Raw genomic sequence first — 12,360 nt, 5'->3', positions numbered from 1 at the left:
CCCATCTCTACTAAAAATACAAAAAATTAGCCGGGCGTGGTGGCACATGCCTGTAGTCCCAGCTACTTGGGAGGCTGAGGCAGGAGAATTGCTTGAACCTGGCAGGCGGAGGTTACAGTGAGCCAAGATCACACCACTGCACTCCAGCCTGGTCAACAAGTGCAAAACTTAGTCTCAAAAAGAAATAATAATAAATAAAGTAAGAAATGCATTGATTAGATCAGAGACTATAGAAATAAAATGCCAAGTGTTTTTCTTTAAATGCTGAAGAAAGCTTTTTAGTTAACTTCCATGATATCAAGGATTACATAAAACTCTTGGAATTTAGGCTACATCAATATTTAGATTTAAGTGTATATTGTTATTTCTATAGGAAAACAATGGACTGTAAAGCTGGCATTCACTTCCTGTTAGGAAGACTAAAGTAATTCCTTATGTCAGCTTTATGCAATGTTCTACTTTTAAATTTATTTACAGTCTCTCTCTTTGCATTAGACTTGAGGCTATCCACAAAAATACATAAACCATAAAATAACCGATTAAAAGGAAAGTTGATGTGAAGACTGAGGCAAAGAATTTTAGGTTGACTAGGAAAATGAAACTGGGTTAAAGTTACAGATGCACAGAAGAAGGCCCACATCCCTGCCAAAGATGGGCATCGAGACACACGCATGTTTTTAAGCTGCGGCCTGTGATGTTATGAACCACACATGTGAATGAGCCCCATGGGGATGAGGAGAGACAGGGAAACAGGAATGGAGGAAGGGAGACGACAGAAGAACCACACATCAGAGCGCTGAGATGGCAGCCTCATCATTAAAGGGGGCATGGCCCAGGGGAGTTTGTCACGTCCATCTCCCTATCTCAGGATCTTGAGTTTTGGATGGTGACAAACATCTTGAGAACTCAATGGTTCAACCCCAGAAGAACAAAAGCTGCTGCTCAGGACCGGCTCACAGCAATTAGAGTGTTAGAAACAGTCAGGGCACTGGGGACTCTGTATAAGGGACCAAGGGCTTCACCCTTTTACCTGGACCAGGTGCAGGTGCAGGTGCAGCTCCTGCCTGGTGTCCACAGCTGTTTGGGTATTTGATTCTTCCCTATCTCCAAGATTTGTGAAGGGCTGGGTAATCTTAATGGGAAAAAAGAGACTGGGGAAGCAGGGGTTTGGGGATCTTACCCCAGCCCAATTTCTGATCTCTGCATACAGCCTGGCTCATGAATCTAGCCTGTGATTTGTTCTGATTTCCTTGCCTCACTCCTGCAGGAACTGGGAAGGAGGACCAGTCAACCGTCCTGTGTCATGAATACAGCAATTGTGTTTATGTCTGCATTGACTCCTTTGTTACTGGACAGGTGTTTTTGAATATCAGTTGTGTCATTTTAGAGCTTTCAACAGTTACATTTAAAAAATATAAATAATAGCATCTTTGGGTTACAGCACATCTCCTTTTATTTTTTCCTGTTTTGGAAGTCAGGCCTAACAGGAAACAACATAATAAATAATATAAATTACTTGCCTACGGTCAAAAAGGGAGAAGACCCAGGAACAGGATCTCAGCAAGCAAGGTCGTGATTTCCCTGGCTATGCTGCTTTGTCATCTGTGCTTCATGTTCTTCCAACGTAAAGAGCAGGTCTTGCCATCAGACTAGCTGGATTCAGACGTCAGCTTTTCCATTTATGAGCTGGCAGACCTTGGTCAGTTTACTCACCCTCTGTGTGCCTCGGTTACCTCAAATATAAAATTAGAATGACAATGACAGCCACCTCAAAGGTAGCTATGAGGATAACTGCATTTTGCAAAGCCTTTAGTACAATGCCTGGCATTTATAGAGGACCTAATAAATATTCATAGTGAAGATGATCGTGATGATGAGAATGACACAGACTTTTTCTCTAACCGGATTGTCAGTTCTTGGAGTGCATGAACTATGTTTTTTGCATCTGCGCATGCATTGCTAACCTCTTCACACAGCAATTGTTCAAGGAACATTGTGCACCCTGTAGGATAAGAGGGTGAATACAGTAAGCATCTGATATCTGTGAAGGACTAAAAGCAGCATTTGAGGAAGGCTGCTCTGAAAATAGTTGGAGGAAGAAGCAGAAAGGGGAAAGGGAAGTAGTATGGTTTGAATTCTGTCCTCCTGCCCCCCAAAATTTGTATGTTGAAGTCGTAACCTCCAGCACTAAGAGTGTGACTATATTTAGGTAGGTTCTTTAAAGAGGTAAGGGAGGACATTAGAACATAGACAGACAGAGTGAAGACTGTGTGAAGACACAGGGAGGAGATGGCCATGGGCAAACCAAGGAGAGAAGCCTCAGGAGAAACCAGCTCTGCCGACACTGTTGCCTCAGGCTGTGTATCCTCCAGAGCGATGAGAAAGAAAGTTGTGTTGGTTAAGCCACCTACTCTGTGATACTTCATTATGGCAGCCCTAGCAAACGAATACAGAAAGAGTAGGAAAGAAACCCACGATGGGGTTGTTAGCGTTCTGGAGCGACATGAAATCTCTGGGACCAGGACAGTGGCAGAGAGGATTTGTGCCCTACATGGGGCTGGAACCCAGGGCTACCAGACTTAAGAGTGGACGAGGCCTTAGGGGGTCACCCCCTTCCCATTCCCACTCAGTGCATCACACTCCCCTCATCACCTTTCTCAGGAGGTTGTCTGAGTCCTGTCCCTCCTACCTTGCATCTCTGAATGTCTTAAATTGTAAGAAGGTCTTTACAATGAGGTCCAATCTGAGCCCCTCTGCCTCTGACTAGCTGTGTGACCTTGAGCAAGCCACTTAAATTCTCTGATTTGTTTCCTTATTGGTAAAACGGAAAAATCACATTTCTTTTGGACGACTCTTGGGAGGATTAAATGAAAGAAGCCTCCCATGATGCCTGGCACATGGCAGGGCTTTCTTCATTAGAGGATAGCTTTGTCCTCTGTTCCGTCCCCATCGGCTTTCCATCTTTAGGAAGAGTCACCGCTGCTTCACCATTTTATCATTTTTGCTCCCCTCTGAGGTAACTTGAAGATGCTGGGCAGCTTCTCTATTCTTTAACCAGACCTTCTTGTTGGTAATTTATGCCAAAAAATTTTCATTTCTTAAAGTTTTTTGTTTTTTTTTGTTTTTTCCCCATTTTCTTGTGCTATAACACAGGAAATAACTAGAGGGCTAAATGGAATTTAAAAATAAGAAAGTAGAATGGTTTGTTGTCTACTTGTGGGAACAGGCTCTTTTTTCAGGGAAATTCAAAGATGAATTTTCAATGACATTCTTTTTTTTTAAAGTCAAACTTTACTTTTGTTAATGGATTAGAACATTGCAGCAAATAAATACACAGATGTGAGTGAATTGAAGATCAAGGCTGATTACATGTAAATTGTATGCCTAATTATAACCACTCCAAGAGTGCTGAGAACACATGAGTTGCCAGGATATGGCTGGAAGCTGCTTTTGAATGTCTCCATTCTGCCAACCCATGTATCTAGTTTTAGGAAGAATGGCTTCTACAGCATTTCCTAAAAGACATTTACTTTCTTCTCCCCTGGGTAGTAAAGTAAACTTCAGTGTCCTTGGAAGGAAAGAACAGGACTCTCATTATTGTTACTATTATTTAAAATTTAACATTTAAGCCGAAGGAATTCTATGAATTCATGAATGTCAAATCCTGAATTTAATGCTGAGATGATCTGCATGTTTCTACACTTGTCTTTTTTTTTTTTTTTGTAATAAGCTACTACATTTGCAACTAATGAACCCAAATAAAAGAACGATAGTGTATCTAAGAATGGTGGGGAAATAAAATTATGAGCTATAAGTGATATTAATATGTTAAATTACATGTGTAATGAATAATAGAACAATAAGACCCAGCCAAAAGACAAGAATTTAAAACATGCAATTCATAGTTTTTCTTTGAGCACTATGTTCCCCCAAAGACGCAACAATTTGTCTCTATGGCTAGGTTCCAGGTGTTCTTGTGTGGTCTGGGTGTAGGAAAAGGCATTTACAGTCATTTTTACATTATACACGGAATTCTCAGGTAGTCTCTTAAATTTTACATCCACATAGTCCTTTTTGCTTCTTGAAATACTAAATCTGGGTTTAGTAGGAGGCTAAACTCTACATGGCTAAAAGGGGATGCTGAACTGGTTTTCTGACCCTTTAGTCATAGCTCCCCTACGCTTAATCAAATGAAAATGTAGGCAATGGTTGCTGTTTTCTATCTAGGTTTTAGTGTCTGTCACCTATGTAATTTCAGACCTAAATGACTGTCCTGTCTGGTTCCCACAGCCTAGGAGCTGGGTTAATAGATCCTCGGCTGAGGGTTATCAGGACAAGGTATCTCCATGACCTCTGTCTGCACAGATTCAGGGTCAGTGCATTTGGGGTGATGGTCAGTTCTCCCTAGACCCTGACCAATGCTGTGTCATTACATGAGTCGGCCAGGACACACTTCCTCTCACTGATGGCTGCTTGGGGTAACATAAGCTCTCGGTAAAAGTGGCTGCAGAAAGCCCTTACTCCTGGAATCTTCACAGACAGGCTCCCGGAGCTCCTCCATTAATTAGGAGCAAAATGATTCCAGAGCTTTCCAATGTTAGGAAACTGACTCAACTTGATGCTGCCAGTATGTGGGGAATTGGTTTAGAGAGGTCTTCGGACTTTTTACCCATAGGCTCTGTAAGCAGGAATTCCTCTCCTTCCGCTAAGGCTGGGGCTGGGCATGCCCTAGTCATGACCCCAGTACACTGGGGAAGCCGAGGGGCAGCCAGACCCTCCCTTGGCACAGGAATGGCTGAGCCTTTTCTTCAAGCTGACGGGGTGGTTTGGAGGGAAATACGCTCTGTTATGTGATTTATGTTGTCCAAAAGGAGAAAACATGTTAGTCCCTTAGGGCAAGCAAAGCTTTTCCTGGCACTTGGATATGAAATAAATCTCTGGAGTGGGACTCCACATGGGGGGACGGACTCAGCCACATGCTCACAGTGTTCCCCACAGCAGTCCTGCAGCAGATGCAATGGCGGATTCCACAGAGAAGAGCCAGAGGTGGGACGCTCAAACGGAGCTCCGGTGTTTCCAAGTTTTATCTTTCCTTTCTTGGTACTTAGCCAGATTATTAAAATAAAAATAACAATTTTGTTTTATTATGGAAAATTTTCACACATATATAAAAATAGAGTAACTGACAGACCACCACGCCTGTGTCACCTAGCTTCAACCATCATCAACTCATTAGCCAGAGTTTTGACCTAACAGATGTTTGGACATTTAACTATGAATAACCCAGATGTTGTTTGGAATTAGGCTGGCTCACGATGGAAATCAAAATTGGCCTGGAGGGTCCTTGAGCAAGGAGTGGCTTGAATCATCTCCATTTCATTTTCAGAGTTAGGGGCCTGTTGGTCGCCTCTTGGCTTGGGACTGTCCTCCTAATCCTGGTTCCAGTTATCCTAGTTAGTATAAACATGTGCTCAAAGAATGACTCTGATGCTCTTACAACAAATGCAGGATGTCGGAGATAGACAAGGAAGAAGGAGGAGAAGATCCTGTGCCTCTGCAGACCTCTCCTGCAAGACTACTGCTTTTTATGGCTAACAGCCTTTTATGACATCAGTTTATTTCAGTGAACACCTAAGCATCCATTATGTCTGAGTAACTAGAGTCCCAGACATCAAGAGCTTCCAGTTCTGGTGAATTGCCTGAAGTTCCCAGGTCTGTTCATGAGCGATTAGGTGCTTTATGTTTAAGAGGTACTTTCAGCCACCAGATAGGATAGTTTTTACTGGATCCTGACACCTTATTTGAATAAATTCAGGAGTAGTCTCAGATTACAGGAACTTACAATCAGTGAACCAAAGGGACAGTCAGTAATGTAGAGCTAATGAAGGCAGCCTGACAGCAAGGGAGGAGGTAGAAAAACCACAGAAATCTGGAGTGAGAACTAAAATGCCACCTTTGCCAGGGTTATTTGAGAGTTATCAACTCATTAGCTTGAGTTTTGACCTAGCAGATGCCCTTAAGGTGAAGGGCCTCCCCACATGTATCTTTTGAACTCAAGGCCATCACAGTAATGAGGGGACAGTATGCAGCTGTGAATGACAAAGGATTTGGAATTAGACAATATGAGTTCAAGCCTTGACCTTCTGCTTGCCAGCTGGGACACCTGACATAATTTACCTGACCTCTTTTTTGAGTCTGTTCTCAATTCTTAAGACAGATCTGGTAATAACCACCTGACAGATGTGGTGAAGGTTAATGCAATAATTTCACTGAAGCAAGCTTTATAAACAATGAAATTCAATGTCTAGTCAGCTGGGCTTTTTATGTTCATACCGATGTCACTGGTATATATAAAAAAGACAAGTATATTTTCTGTATATGTTCTTTAAGGGAGAAAGTAAAATAGAATTATAAGTTCTGATCCATAAAGCAAGAAATATAGCTGCTGAGAAGACTTAGCTCACTGGAATGATTTCTTCACCAATAAGTAGGCTTTACTGAGAGAGGTAAAATGACAGAGAATAAGACCGAAAGGGTGGGTTGGGGCCAGACTGTCAGGGGCCTTGAGTGCTGTGTTAGGGGTTTAGATTTATTTGTGATATTTGGCTCTATACTACATAAAGTGTTGAAATAGAAAAATGCCAAAAAAGTCAGAATCAGGGAATACATACATTAGAAGTCTATATGCAAGTTAGAAAGGAGAAATAGTCATGTAGTCATAGAGCCCTATATAGTTGTTAAAGCTAAACTTCAACTAGACCCTGAGCTTACAGCAGCCCAAATAAAAAAGAAAAAAAAAAGAGTAATCACATGATTTGCATCGTTCTTGAGGATGAAACCTCAGTTCTAAAGACTAGCAAAACTGTGGCACTTAAATGAGTGAATTTTCTTGGGTAAGAGTTCGTAAATGGTGCACGAAGTGATATGTGGTATATAATGTTCTCAACAATATCCTCATAGTAGGTGTGATACTAGGTTTAACAGGGATATTTCTGATGTTACTTTTCTTTTCTTTCTTTTTTTTTTTTTTTTTGAGACAGAGGTTCACTCTTGTTGCCCAGGCTGGAGTGCAATGGCGTGATCTCAGCTCACCGCAACCTCTGCCTCCCAGGTTCAAGCGATTCTCCTGCCTCAGCCTCCCTAGTAGCTGGGATTACAGGCATGTGCCACCACGCCTGGCTAATTTTGTATTTTTAGTAGAGACAGGGTTTCTCCATGTTGGTCAGTCTGGTCTCGAACTCCCGACCTCAAGTGATCCACTCTCCTTGGCCTCCCGAAGTGTTGGGATTAGAGGTGTGAGCCACTGCGCCTGATCTAGGGATGTTTCTTATAGGGCTCTTCAATATTTAATTGAGAATGTAAGGTGAAATGACAACTCAGTGAAAGCAGTTCTGCCAAAGGAACAAGAGAATATGGTCCAAGATTCAGTTTTCTGATGGTTGGACTCGATTTAGGTGTAGAAAGCTTGACTATGTGGAGGAAGGGTTGAATTCTACCTGGGTACAATTCTTCAAAGACATTGGTCTTCCCAACTAGACTTTGATTGTGGTAAAGGCCTATTTACACCTCATTGTCACTCTCTGTCTGCTCCTATCAATTTACACTTCTTTATAGCACTTACACAATGTGACAGGAAACTATATATATTTATTGTCCCTCTAGGATGTTATCTGACATGGAACATGTCCTTTTCTTCCACTAGAATGGGGACTGTGTCCTTTCGACCTTCACTGCATCTCTAGTATGCACAATATTGCTGGACATATGGCAGAGTTCAAAAAACGTGTGTTTTGAATGAATGGAATTAATGAATACATGTTGGACAATATCCAGTTTAGGTTAAATTATCTGGTAAGAGCCAGTTATTGTATAATGCTGAGTAAAGATACCTCTCATGCTTGGAAGATCACCTAAGGTGGTAGGACTGACATCATCATGTGAAAATGGAAGACTCAGACATAATTTCCCCGAATAAATAACTATGGAGCTTCTGCTTTGAGATGGCTGTGGGATTACTTACCTTCAGGGTCTGGGTGTTATCTGAAGAAAACAAACTATTGTAATCAAACAAGGTAACTTAACGTAAAGCAGCATTACTATGTGCAATGCATTTTCAGGTCTGTTTTGGCACAAGAACTATCTTTTCCAAAATTTTATACTGAGCCAGAGTTCTTACAGTAGCCTATAAAGCCTACATCAGGCTTTCTCAAGCTCAGCACCACTGACATTTGGGACTGGATAGTTTTTTGCTGTGGGACCTGCCCTGTTCATTGTAAGGTGTTTAGCAGCACCCCTGAACTCTATTCGCCAGAGGCCAGTAGCAAGCCCCCAGCTGTGACAACCAAAAAGTATGTCAAGACATTGCCAAATGTCTTCTGGGAAGTAATATGGTCCCTAGTTGAAAACCACCATCCCACCTGATTTTACTGCGCACCCAGTGACCTCTCATGTTACACTATTCTCTCTGTTATTTGCTATACTCTAGCCACACTAGTTTCTGGATCTTTCTTGAGCATGTGAGACATGGTCCACTTTGAAGTCTTTGCACTGGCTGTTCCCCTTACCTGGAATATCTTTCCTCGGATGCCTCTGTGGTCACTCTGCACCTCCAGCAAGTCCTGGCCCTGTTGTCACTTTCTCTGTACATCCTGTTTTAAATTGTATCCTTCATAACAGCCCTTCCACTTCTGTTCCCTGTCTCCGTTTTCCCCATGCCATTTACTGTACCATTTTCTATAATTTACTATACCATTTTCTCATTCATTTTGTTCATTGTCAGTCAACCCTGCTAGAATATAAACCCCAGGAGAGGGTCTTGTTCACTTCTGTGACCCTCAGCTCTTAGGACAGTGCCTGGCACATAGTATGTGCTTAATACACATTTGTTGAAAGGATAAATAAGTGAATGCATGTGTGATTGGTTTTTTTTCACTGAGAAGTTTCCTTATTAATTTTTTTTCTTTTTTTATTGAGACGCAGTCTCATTCTGTCGCCAGGTTGGAGTGCAGTGGTGCGATCTCGGCTCACTGCAACCTCTGCCTCTCAGGTTCGAGCGATTCTTCTGCCTCGGCCTCCTGAGTGGATGGGACTATAGCCATGTGCCACCACGCCCAGCTAATTTTTTTGTATTTTTAGTAGAGATGGGGTTTCACCATGTTGGCCAGGATGGTCTCCATCTCTTGACCTTGTGATCCGCCCACCTCGACCTCCCAAAATGCTGGGATTAGAGGGGTGAGCCACTGTGCCCAGGCTTTTCTTGCTTTCTTTCTTTTGTTTTTTTTTTTTTTTAGAGACAATGTCCCATTCTGTTACCCAGGCTGGAGTGCAGTGGCATGATCATAGCTCACTACAACCTTGAATTCCTGGGGTCATGCAGTTGTCTTCACTCAGCTTCCCAAGTAGCAGGCACTGCATCTTCCCACAACTGACCGACTGGGAACGTTTCATAAATGTACAAATGGCATATTTGACTTCAAGCTGTTGAGGAAAATTGAGATTCTTTATTGGGTTTTTAAATTAATCTCTGAGGGTCACTGTTCATTTTACTTGAAAAGTACATTTCCATGTACTTATATAATACTTTTATAAGGAAGTATCTTTCTGTAATTTAGCTAAGCTGCTAATTTTAAGTAAGTTTATTTTGTCCCTTATGCTGATGGAGTTAACTGGACTTAGATTAGTGATTAGTGATATCACAGGCAATGAGTTAAACTTCAGTGGTCAAACACGGTTCTTCACAAAAGATGTGCTAACCTAGTTTCCTATAATAAACATTCATGATCTCTTACAAGTCAACAGTCTTAAAACTATCAAAACAAACTTTTTAATATTATAGGAAAGCTCTTTGTTCTTAGAAAATAGAGAGAAATCTAACTTTATGGATGTTATGATCGAGAATATACAAATATTTAACTGAAATTTTATGGTCATGAATATGTTAAACATTTGTTAACCTCTTTCCTCATCTATCAATCAAAATTTAAGAATCAATTTTGTGTTTTACTTTCTCAAAAGCAATTGTTTCAACAGTTTCTTCAGGTTTCTTTCAAGGCTCCTGCTTGCAATAAAGCAAAACAAAATGGATAACTTCTGTTTTATCTCTAAATTCAATCAAAGCTAACTTGAAGAGGCTGGGTGCGGTGGCTCACGCCTGTAATCTCAGCACTTTGGGAGGCCGAGGCGAGAGGATAACCCTGAGGTCAGGAGTTCGAGACCAGCCTGGCCAACATGGTGAAACCCTGTCTCTACTAAAAATATAAAAAATTAACTGGCCATGGTGGCAGGAGCTTGTAATCCCAGCTACTTGGGAGGCTGAAGCGTGAGAATCGCTTGCACCAAGGAGGTAGAGGTTGCAGTGAGCTGAGATCATGCCACTGTACTCCAACCTGGGTGACAGAGTGAGACTCTGTTTCAAAAAAAAAAAAAAAAAAAAAAAGCTACCTTGAGGATATTTGATTTGGGGCTTTTAATAATTTCTTTCCATAAGCAGCATAGTTTCCGTGGAACGCACTAGATGAATTACATGCTAAATGTATCCCTCAAATAATCAAGCAAATTTATCTGCAGTATGGAATGTCTGGATACAAACCAAGTAAATTTTAGAGGACAGCTGCCAAGACCAATGACATATAGTAATTTGTCATGATTTGGAGGCCTGCTTTGGGACTGTATGCACTGGGCGTGCACTGCATTGACATTTCAAAGTTGGCCACAAATCTTCCGACGCACAGAGAGCTCCAAACAGGACTCACGCACATGTCAAATATGTACTCTCTCATGCATCTGAGCAAGGACAAGATTGTCCTTAGAAGATAGTTCTAAAAAAAGGAGTTTCCTGTTAAAAAAAAAAAAACAACCTTTCTGACAGCTTGTCTTAGCTTCCAGCTACAAATACAAAAGGGAAAAACTCAAAACACGATGAAAACACAGATAGATCCTCATTTTATTGCTAGAATGAAGAGGGAATTTCCATTTACCACAAAGAGGTGAGAGATGATAGAAATAGAAGGCAGAAAATATAGCTCCAGCTTAAGAAGAAAGGCTATTTTTTTTTAAAAAAAATTCTAATTGCTTTAGCTTCTAAGATATCATTGAAGAATGTATTATTAAACTAAAGGAGACTTGATTATGTGGATTACAATAACCTGTCATATTCCCTTACCAAAAAACCATATTCTGTTAACAGAAGAAAGGCACCTATATAACATTTGGCAGTTTGGTTGAGCTAAATGTCATATCCTATTGTCTGGTGTCTTGGCTGGTTTCTGAGGGGTCTGCACACTTCTTTGTCAGTCACTTGTTGTGAGGGACATCCTCCTATGCAGTGTAAAACATGATCTCATGTGCAAGGGACAGCTTTTTCTTAGAAAAGAAGTCTGTTGGGGAAAGAGGGTGAAGGGAGAGTGAAATGGAAGGCAGTAGAAGTGTAACTACTAATAGAAGCCAGCCATATTAAAACCATTTTGCATAATGACTTCAGTGGGTGTTCCTTCCAGGAGCATAAGGTTGAATCAGTACTAGGAAATCTAGATATTGAATTCATGTCATAATAGGTCACAGATGAAAACAATAGATCATTTCTATAGGAGCTAAAATGGCATTTGATAAAATTTCACAGTCATTCCAACAATCTAGTTAGTGGTAAATTCTACCAACATCCCCTTAAGGTCAAAATTATTCTGGAAGAGCTGCCAACGTAACCTTGAGAACTGGAGAAGAAAGAATGACATTATTACTATTTGCAATTGCTCTGAACTTATTGTTATTATTTGGTCTTGTGTCATATAGAAAACCTGGAAATCAACTAAAAACTCTGACCTGTACTGAAAGCTCAGTGTGATAACTGGAAACAAAACCCTAGTATTCTATTCCTGAGTAATAATTACTAGCAAGTATCATGGGTATTAACAAGAATAGGATGAAGAAGATATCTCATTATCAATAGCTACAAAAACATAAATATTCAGGAGTAAATTTATCAAGAAATGTGCAGGAGCTATGAAACTTGATTGAGAGACAAAAACATATTAAAGAGAAGAATGAATAATCCTTTTCTCTTCGAGGGGAAGGCAGGCAGTGGGTTGTGCTTATAGGGGTACTGTGTGGAGATCCTGAGTTGACAGTGCTTGGAGAAGAGAAGAGGAGAGAGTCTTTTCCTAAGATCGGCAGCAGGAGGCTGAGGCCAGGGAGAGGCAGGGAGGGTGAGGGGCCAATGGCTGGGGAATGGTAGAGACTGAACACCTGCCCCATGTGCCGGGCTTGGAGATGAGCTGGGGAAGGGACTTTTGTCTGTTTTGTTTAGATTTTCTTAAGTAGTAAGATCTGCTAATGTCATTGTCCTTTGCCTCTCCTCCTCTCTTC

The 12,360-nt window shown here is 41.2% G+C and overlaps 1 protein-coding gene across 1 annotated transcript in view; it reads left to right on the top strand.

Moving 5' to 3' along the window:
* The window catches only part of DNER (delta/notch like EGF repeat containing), a 367,125-nt gene that overhangs the window by 195,479 nt on the left and 159,286 nt on the right, over window positions 1–12,360 (top strand). The window lies entirely within an intron of this gene.

The sequence above is a fragment of the Theropithecus gelada genome, chromosome 12 (genome assembly GCF_003255815.1).
Source record: "Theropithecus gelada isolate Dixy chromosome 12, Tgel_1.0, whole genome shotgun sequence".
Taxonomy (NCBI): Eukaryota; Metazoa; Chordata; class Mammalia; order Primates; family Cercopithecidae; genus Theropithecus; species Theropithecus gelada.
This window is presented reverse-complemented; position numbering and strand designations above follow the sequence as displayed.